We start from the raw sequence: 10,855 nt of genomic DNA, 5'->3' as shown, positions 1-10,855 counted from the left end.
ACAAAATTAACAGGCTTTTGTAAGAAACCTTTGAAGAAAACATCCCATACTAACAGAAGCTTGAATTAAACGGAGAATAACCAACGGATTTTCGATGAAAGTGCACAACAGAATTTTTGAGAAAAACTGGAAAACCACAAACAGGCATTGAAGAAAATGGATGGTACTAACAGGCTTTGGAAAGAGATGGCGAACACTAATAAATCCTTGAAGAAAACTGAAATCTTTTTATATTTGGTCATCATCCGTCAAAGACCTCCTCCCCCAGGTTGCATTTGGGCCAATTACCCAAAAGGTCATTATGAACTCCCTTTCCGCTCTTCAGTATGGCTGTAAATGCCACTGGTAACAGCATTGCGTGTAATCTAATACTTTCATTGAATCAGCCTCCTGCTTAAACAGGTCACGCTCGACAAAAGGATCATTGTTCTCCTGGCAGTCGTCTTGAACACCTTATACATCGAGCTCTTTTGTTCGTAAGCCATTCATATCCTTCACTTATGAACCCAACACAAACGAAAAATAAACTTAAAATGTCTAGGGTCATATCAAAAATGAAGCTTCGTTATTTTTTCTTTTTTTGTGGGGTAAAAAAAAAAGAAACATTTGAAATTTCAGGGAACATAATAACTTTAACTTTCAGGGATTCAGTAACAAAAAAACTTCGAGGACAAAAACAAAAAGAATCATTCAAAATCTTAGGGATACAAAAACAAAACAAAAAAAATTCATGAGCGAAAATTTTAGGGGCAAAGATTCTTTTTTTTTTTAAGGGCCAAATATCAATGTTGCATATATCGTCGAATAAAAGCATGTCGTACGCCCGGTAGTGCAGCGAGGAGCCGGAGGGATGTATTTTGCCTCCGTGGAGCTGGCAAGCTTCCAAGAAGCCAAAAGCCGTAAGCCTTATAGAGATTCGTTATCTCATGGGCGTTACAGCTAAAGGATTTGTCAGACCCGTTCGTGCCAGAATCCGGATTCAGATACGAGAAACCTGAAGAAATGATATGGGCTTTTATGAATTGATAACAGCGTACACACAAATAATAATAATAATAATAATAATAATAATAATAATAATAATAATAATAATGATAATAATAATAATAATAATAATAATAACAATAATAATAATGATAATATCAATAATAATATTAAACAATAAAAATAATAATAATGATAATGATGATAATAATAATAGCATCAATAATAATAATAATAATAATAATAATAATAATAATAATAATAATAACAATAATAGCATCAGTGATAATGATAATAATATCAATAATAATAATAATAATAATGATAATGATAATTACAGTATTAAAAACGGTGATGAGGATAATAATGAGACATTTGTTGTTTCAGTGGACGAATGTTATGGTCGCCATCTTGGCGAATAGAGAGAAAAAAATAATAGAAATCAGCGTTTGTGACCTTGATCAGAGTGCACGCTTGTAGAAACTGGAACACGGGTTTCAGGGGAGACTTAACGATCCGCCAAGCATAAGTTCACTTAAGTGTAAAAGCGATGATGTTGATGATAATTTCGCATTATAAAGACGCTTCAGACAACCAGCCATCCACTGTAGCGGAAACCATTCTCTCTCTCTCTCTCTCTCTCTCTCTCTCTCTCTCTCTCTCTCTCTCTCTCTCTCTCTCTCTCTCTATCTATCTATCTCACCATACCCCCGTCTCTCTCTTCAAAAGGGAGTAAAACAGATCAAATTCATCCATCAATATATATATACCGAACAAAACTGAACACCTCGCTAGTGGGAGCCGAAATTGAAAACTCAATCTCGTTGCATCCACTTTCTGTGATTACCGATTACTATCGAGAAAGGGGCATGTGTGTCTCAGCATTTTCAGATCAGTCCAGCGCCTTTCCAAGAATGACGTGTGGGATCGCCGTCGGCTGAACAGATATAAAATAAACGCCATCCAAAGGCCCAAACCATCATCAGAAACTTCAACGTCCAGCATCCACCGGGAACACGACTGTCAGTGCATATTCGCAGGAGACGTTTGAACCAGGTACTGGTTCAGCTAGACCTGACACACACCAGGGTAAGCGCTGGGCCCCGACAACACACACACACACCCTGGAGTACCAGAGGGAGGGAGGGAGGGAGAAAGCCTGCTGCAAAGCGACTTGGGTGGGTTCGTCTTGCAATTGGTAGTAAAACGCCTTCCAGCATTGAGACCGGTGACCTCGTAAACATTACGGACCGTGAAATAGCCCACTTACCACCACTTTCCCGACACGACTTCTCAACAGAATCAGATCTGACCTGTTACGGAAATCACGACAAATTCTATTCCAACTCGATGCTCATATAGATCTATAGCACAGATATGTCATATCTCTCTAACCGCTTAGATATGACGAACGGAAAATATAAGAATCAAGGAGAATGAAAGAAAAAAAAACAGACGAACTTGGATTGTGGTTTTTCCTCTTGACTCAAGCTCTTATATTCCCGTGCTTCTGCAGGAGGCTACCCAGTTCACGGCTGCAACGAATGCGTAACGACTAATCAAACGTCACTCCTTAGATTCTGAGTCTAAACATTAAACGCAGGTCTGCATTTAAGGCTGCAGACTTCCAGTAATTAACCTATTCCCTCGCACGTAAATCAGCGAAGAGAAAATCCTGGTCCTGTTATTTTAAACCTCTGGATCTGCTTTGTAGGATGAGAAACACCAGAGGGTAGAATATGATATCCAGGGGTTCCTTGACAACTGAAGCGCTTCGAATCACAGTAATGAAGCCAAGTCCCTTATTGCGAAGAATAATATCGCTAAAATTTGAGGACTATAAATCCGGGGCCCATCAGGACATGGCTTGAAGAGCCTCGTATTCAAATATCTACTCAGGCTAAAATATGCAACAAGACCTGCTATATAATTCTCCATCATAATTGTAAAGGATTTATGGACAACAATAAAGCGTTCCAAGACGGCCACCCACCAAACCTTGACGCGGATGTGTGTAGTGAACTGGCATACACGAAAGTTAATGTTACGACTGAAGGAAAAAGAAAAAAAGGAAATCAAACATTGCATATGAGAGAAAAAAAAAAAATTGGAAGACAGATAAAACCAATAACCTAACGAGGGGCATCGTTTGATGGGATGGCAGGAGGTTAAGAGCCGACTTCGACCACACGAGTTCGAAGCCTCACAGAGGTCTCCTCCTCACAGTCTAAGTTTACGAGGTTCATATACTGGCAGGTTATACCTACCTCCTCCTCCCTCTAGCTGTACCTGGCTGTCTAAACAGCGACAAGGTAAGGCTCAAAACTACACCTGCCGTTTATTGTCATGCATCTACATCCTTTGCAGCGATATCCATCGGCTGCATAAATCTGCAAAGGAGGTACACACACACACACACACACCCCTCCCACAACAACATTCATTTATCAATTCATATATTCATCTTTTACGGGGAAGTATCGCACTGCTGTCCACCAGCTGAAATTTAAATTCGTCTAATCTCTTGACTGATGAGACAGGTACTGAGGCCCTGCGAAGTAATGTTTCTTCTAGGACAATGAGAGCTCGAACTTGTAGTTCGCTGTTAACCGGATGACAAGGATGTAAGTCGCCAGAATGCGGATGTACTGGGGTCGTGGACCACTTGCGAGGACCAGGGGGGAGCAGGAGGATAAGGGTTGGGTGGGGGGTGAGTGGAGGATAAGAGGGAGGGAGGAGAAGTAGGTGGTGGAGGACCCGGGGTGTTGGGGGAAGCCGAAGGGCGTGGACCTTCTGACCTTGGGCCACCAGGACCCACCTCCCAAACGGCTTCCACTGTCTGCAGGATGCGAAACTGGGACCCATCCCTCTATTTAGATCCCCCCCCCCCCCCCAAGCCTCCATCTCTCTCCCCTGATGTATGAAGATGTAATAATTCTATCTTATGCATTCGAAGCTTTGAAGCAGCTATGATGTTTACAACTTCTTGCTTGTGTTGCGATCTGCCCTGTGATAGCATACCACAAACACACACACACACACACACACACACACACACACACACACATTATATATATATATATATATATAAAAACATATATATATATACTTTTTCTTCAGGTAGCTGACATGGCACAGGCAAAAACAGGTCCTGATCGCACCCATCACGGAAGGAACAAGAAAAAACGGAAGATTTTAACTTGGGCTCTCTAGTGTCGTTCGTAGACCTGACGGTTGAAGCTGAGAAATAAATACGAAGAGGGAAAGACCACAAAGGAGGAAGAGAATTCCACAGCTTCGCTGTTCGCAAAAAAAGGAAGAGGTATCATAACACTCAATCCTCGTGTGGCTTGTTTCAACCCAACTATGGGATGTGGCCGCTTGCCAATTGGTCGAGGCCTCTTGGTGGCTTGGTACAGACATACACAAACAGCTTAAGAGAGCAGAGACGGAAATGATAACTGCAGAACAGAGAGACGGTACGGAAAACATCACGTCCGAAAGTAAGGTATGGTTGAATTGGTGTTACAGATGAAGAATCAATGAAGGGGATGGCCTATTGATTTAACTCTGGCTAAGAGAGAAGTTATAGCATATATATATATATATATATATATATATATATATATATATATATATATATATATATATATATATTGTTTCCCGTACTATCTGCGTAAGAATCAACCACGCGGAAAATGCCCGTAATGATACCTCCTTCTTCCCCCGAACAACGAAACTGTTAAATTCTCTTCCTTACGGAGTCTCAATCTCTCCCCAGAAACTCCGTACCTTAAGGAGTCATATGCACAAACACGGGGGGAGTTCTGAATACATTCTTCATTCGAACAGCTTATGCGGCCCCTTCCATCCCCTTCGAGCAATGATAAGCTGGCAAGCTTTGATGTCCAAAAACTTTATCTAACCAACGTGAAGGTGGGAGGAGGGTAATACAAGTGGTTCACAATGGCTCTGGATAACATCCATGGTCACAAACTACCAATATATCAAGGACGGAGTGAATGGTGGAGATGGTGCGCCTTCGTGTGTCTGGTGTGGTACAATTATGATTAACAGTGAGGAGTACAACAGAGACAGCACAGGGTTTCGGTCATGGGATCATCCCCTTACTGTTGCCGCGGCACGTATGTATATGGAGACTCTGGTCACAGGCAGCTACTACGTAGCCGTGGGTAGGGGGTGTGCCATGGGGTACAAACAGGTGGAAGACGTGATGGTGACTGTTTCTAAGGAAAGCGACACTGAGAGCAAATTATGACGAAGAGCGCAAAAAAATATAAAGTTTGAGGAGGAGGAGGGGGAAGAGGAGGAGGGAAATAGAAGAAAAAACACCAAAAAAACCTCGTTTTGTGACGGCTTAATATGGAGGTCTGACCAGGATGTGAAGTTCTCAATGTGCCTCAAACCCATAAATAAGAACGATCTCATTCATCATCTCTCGGCCTATAACGACGTGGCAAAAGTCTGGAGTGATCATCTGATCCTTTTTAAGGACGGTTTGAATATATGAAGTGGTGAGTACCTGGAGGAGGAGAAGAGATAGATCATCAAGGCTCCGAAGGAACTGTTTCACCTTGAATGTTTATTAACTAAACTTATGAAGGAGAGGTTAGGAACATAATGGAGAGGCGCAGAGGAATTGTTAAAAGTGGCACTGATAGGTACAAAAGGTATACAAGTCCCAAATTGACAGAGGGCCTTGTAGCTGTTTACAGTAGACAGAAACAAACATCGATACCTCGTCAGGGAGAAAGATACGCGATGTACCGTAAACAATAATCGGCAGAAATTTTAACGAACATAGCGTGATATACGATGTGCCTTGTATCGTATGCCCAGCCAATCACGAGTGGGTAACAGGGTAAGGGATGGCCAAAAGGATCGCTGAACATGAAGCTGATGATATACGTCAATCATAGGACATCGTAGGATGGACATTTACCGAAGTGGGCAAAGAGCTTCAGTGATACATGCAGGGTCAAACAATGGACCGAGAAAATCCTTTGGAATCTGCCAAGATACGCACGGGAATAAGTGACCAATAATCGTGGCGGTTTCGAGACACGGGAAGCTACAGCTGCGAACTGAACGACCACGGCATGTCGGAGGGAACGGAATCCGTGACTACGTGAGCCAACCGACCACGAGGGGTGTACACACACACTATGCGGCGTCCAGCGAGGTGAGGGAGAGGACAATGTACCTCTGTATCTTCTTACTCAGTCTCGCTGAGGAAGGCTTCTGCGCAAGCCGAGACGCTTGAGAAATTAAAACTCAAAAGCTCTCACCCTCTGGTTACTCACAACCCTACCCCACTTACTTGTCATCATGAAATATTATATATATATATATATATATATATATATATATATATATATATATATATATATATATATATATATATATACACATATATATGGGTTTATTCATTTGCAAATTACACGAGACGAAGAATCATACTACAAAGATGGATGATACACTCACCCCTTCACAGGCGAGTCTTGGTGTTCAGCCACAGCGGCGGACGGGGTCCTCCTTCACAAACCTACCTGAGGAAAAATACGATCCAGGTTAGTGCTGGGGGATACATCATTATGACACTTCTGTCTATACACCAGTGTTGTAGAATACCTTATGCCTCTTTCCCATTTACACAGAGGGTTGTTGTTGGTGGAGGGGAAAGGAGGATCAACCGCAGATAGCTATGTATCAGTGGTGGGAAAGCCAAGAAAGTCTCTCTTAAGGGGAAGAAGAAGGTTTTGGGGAGTTGGAGAATTTTTTTTTTTTTTTTTTTTTTTTTTTTGAAAAGCTCTTGGGAGAGATGTGAGGAAGGTGAGAGCTAGGTGGATAAAAGAGAGGAAAAGGATGAATGGGATAGGTCCTGGGGCCTCGATCCAGGTGCTCAACTGCATACAGCTAATTTGCCATCTGTGGGGACGGTACGACCCTTGAGCACGACGGTACGACTCTTCAATACGATAGTCTGATCTTTAAACTGCTCATTAAGGATCAGGTCCAACCTGGCCGGGATATTACGTCCAAGAGTTGCACCGTCGTATTCACTGGTCGTACCGTCGTGCTCAAGGGTCGTTCCGTCGTGCTCAAGAGACTATAGTCCAGTAATACATACACACACATATATACTCCCGCATCCCCACAAAAGAAATCTCTCTCCACTGAATTGACCCTAAGTGAGGCTGATTCAGTAGGTATGCGAACTGCGGAAAATTAACTTCCCTAATCACCAGTTTCAGTGGTTTAACGAGTGCCATAATGCACTCACCCACCCCCCGACACACACACACACACACACACACGCACACACACAAACTTAAGTACACCATAAACACAACAGGTTGCACGCAATGGTAAGGAAATCACAGGTTTGTGCGTCCTGATGTTGGCCTCGCGTGTTTAGATCTTAAGGAAGGGGCTTGTGTCCACGCTGGTACCTCGGTAATGCACAGTGCTCGAGACTATAAATGAATATCATGGAAAGAAAATATGAGAGAATTCAATGAACGTAATAAACAGTTGGTGTAAAGACAAGAGGATTAGCAGTGATTATTATTATTATTATTATTATTATTATTATTATTATTATTATCATTATCATTATAATCATTATTATTATTGTTATCAATATGATTATTCTTGTAATCATTATCATTATTATTATCATTATTATTATCATCATCATATTATCATTATCATTATTACTATTATTACTATTATTATCAATATCATTACCAGTAGTAGTAGTAGTAGTATTAGTAGTAGTAGTTGTGGTAGTAGTTCATAATAGTACTTCCAATATCTTCCATCCCAGAAGCCAAGGCGGCGTCAGGAACGACAGATCAACGGACTTATTTGCAAAAATCTACTCTTTAATTCTCATGTTTATGTCGAGGAAATAATAATGATAATAATGATAATAATAATAATAATAATAATAATAATAATAATAATAATGATAATAATAATAATAATGAAAAAATAATTCTAATGACAAAACTGGTAATAGTAACAATCATTTTGCAAAAAAATATCAACATAATTAGTGATGAGAAAAAATTCATTTCATATATATATATATATATATATATATATATATATATATATATATATATATATATATATATATATATATATTCCAGGGTATATGTTTACAATCTTTATCTTCTCTAATTCCTCAACACATACCAAAGTGTTTGCCTGCTCGCCCAGTGATTGGCTGCAACATCAAGATGCAATTACCGACAATTTTATGATAAAGTTACATTATCTGGAGTGAGACAAGAGAGGGGGAGGAAAAATGAAAAAAAGAAAGAAACAGAACGAAGCTAAAAACTCCACATCCTTAATATATAAGGCTACAACTCCATTATACTTCGCCAATGCCCTTCACCAGCGGTGCAAAACCAGATGAATCCGCTCCACGGATAATCGAAGCGCGAACGAGGGCGACAGAAAAATGGCAACGAACACTTTGATTAATCAACACGACTTAAATGCCATAAGCAACACAAGCAACACAGTCATGCTTTAACACTCTATCACACTGACAGCTTCTGAACCCACAAACTTCTTTTTTTTTTTTTTTTTTTCGTCTCAATTTTGTTTTTCGGACGATGAAGGATAGTGAAGGAAGGTAATTCACTACTTCGAAGTCCCGATCCACTCTGGGTCGTTTCGGGGGTGGTGCAACATAGGGATCGTAAACCTCCACAGATCCTTTGGGGTAATCCTTCAAGGGTTGTGATGGTAGACCGGAGGTAACAGCGAATTTCCCTTTTTTTCGGGAAGGAGTTGTTGAATGGGTCGTGGGTCTTGGAAGTGACTTATTGATTCCCACGTCTATCTGGATAATAAGAAGCGCTCGAGCCCACTACCCTTCTGTGGACAATGAGAATTTTCTGCTGAGGTGGGGAGGTGCAGCTTCGCAAAGAAAATTGATGATCTCTTGTACTGAAGACACCGTAAGGGGGTAAAGACGTACCAGTATCCAATACACCTATCTTGAAAATCTATTCTTTAGGGGATATCTTTTCCCTTTGTGTGCGAGTATCAGTACCTATCTTACCCATTTGTAGATACGGAGAGGGAGCTTTACACTTCGTGAGACACTCATATCTCTTCTCAGATCCTTTCTACATAGTTAATTTGAGTGATCCAGTTGTAGTTGCATTCACTTCCCCACACAGGTCATCTCGCTTCACAGTGGCCCCAACTCCGATGCTGAAGAAATGCTTCCTCGCGTTCCTCCGTGCACTTCTCTTGACTAAGTCCAGTTTCGTTTCCATGTCCTGGACTCCTTCCAGTCACTGAAGAAGTGTTCTGTTTCAACGTCGTCATATACTGGGAGAAATCTATGTATAAAATTATGACGTCTTCCCCTTATTCCTTAAAGGTTTCCCCTCATCTCTTCGCTGATCATATCCAATTATTTCTGGTACTGTTCTTGTTGCACTTCTTTGCACCCTCCCCATCAATTTTGCGTGTTAGGTCCTACCCTCCTCCTGCAGGACCAGAGTAGGTCTGGTCAGCTCCCTCCCTTCTACTGCAGAAGGAGGTGGCTGGCGTCCCAGGTTCCATTCTCCTCCTCCTCCTGCCTCACAGGACGCCGATAACATCTCAGTACAAACATCTCCCGGACGCTGTTTTGACGAGTATTTATCACTGTATTAAGGCGGGTGGCGTGGAGTGATGGGAGGGAGGCTTTCGTGTCCCCCCCAAGTGTGTGGAGGTCGACGTCTCTCTCCGACCCTTACTACTGCCTCAACGTCTTGAAACCGTATCACTCTTGCAGTCTGCTGCTTTCAGATGTGAGTTTTTCTTTTTTTTTTTTCTTTCGACACTCATAAAGTCTCACAGACACACACACACACTTACTTCCTGCCCCAGGAGGACCTCTTTATCTTTATGAGGCTCTTGTAGCACTCAGGGTAGCTGGCCAGGTCCGGGGGTCAGGACCACAAGTCAAATATATCAGCGAATAAGCTGCGGGAATCTCTGTGCGTGTGTGTGAGACTGGGACTTTTGGAGTCGACATTGTGCCTAACCCGTCGCCGGCCAGAGCCTCACCTTAAGAGAAAATCATAAAAGGACACAAACTGTCTGATGGCGAATATCAGGACTACATTCCAGTATATGGATAAAGAAATATTCAACAAACTATGTCGAATATTTGGCTAAAACTAGAGTGTACTTTTCATGTTCGGGCACAGCAGCTGAAGAAGCACAAAGATCTAAAAGAGAAGGTCCAAGGGAGGACGACAGAGAGGGTACCGAACTAAGAGAACTGAGTTATGCTGAAAGGTTAGAGGTCGTAAATTTGTCCCCCTTGTGACTTGATCACAACCTTGGGGGTGACTTAATCACAACCTTGTCAAGTATCTAAACTAGTTTCATGATGTCAGCGAGGTACAGTGCTTCTAACGATGCAAAGAAAGAACAACCAAAGGCCGTAACAGGAATCTAAGCATGAAAGTTGTTAAGAAAGTTGTAAATAAATACATTTACAGTACTTGAGCAGATGATGAGATGAGAGTAAAGAAAATTCAAGAGATGGGGCCCCCAACGATTGTAGAACTCCCTCCCTGACCTGTAAATAGGTAACCCCTCTCTCCCTCTCTCTGTCTCTCTCTCTGCTACCTACGCATTCTGCTACAGTAGCTACGTCACTTCCCGAAGCGCCAAAGTTAAGAATACCAACCAGACTATTGTGGTCTCACAGCTGTCATTTAACAGTACTCTGCTCGGCCTGCGGCACCTTCGCCCAACGTCGAAGTCCTGAGCCGCATTCGAACCCTCGACCGACACGTACCGAATCAGGTCGTCTGATTCAAAC

The sequence above is a fragment of the Panulirus ornatus genome, chromosome 42, assembly GCF_036320965.1.
Source record: "Panulirus ornatus isolate Po-2019 chromosome 42, ASM3632096v1, whole genome shotgun sequence".
NCBI classification, from domain to species: domain Eukaryota; kingdom Metazoa; phylum Arthropoda; class Malacostraca; order Decapoda; family Palinuridae; genus Panulirus; species Panulirus ornatus.
The sequence above is the reverse complement of the archived record's forward strand: the minus strand, read 5'-3'. Positions refer to the sequence as shown.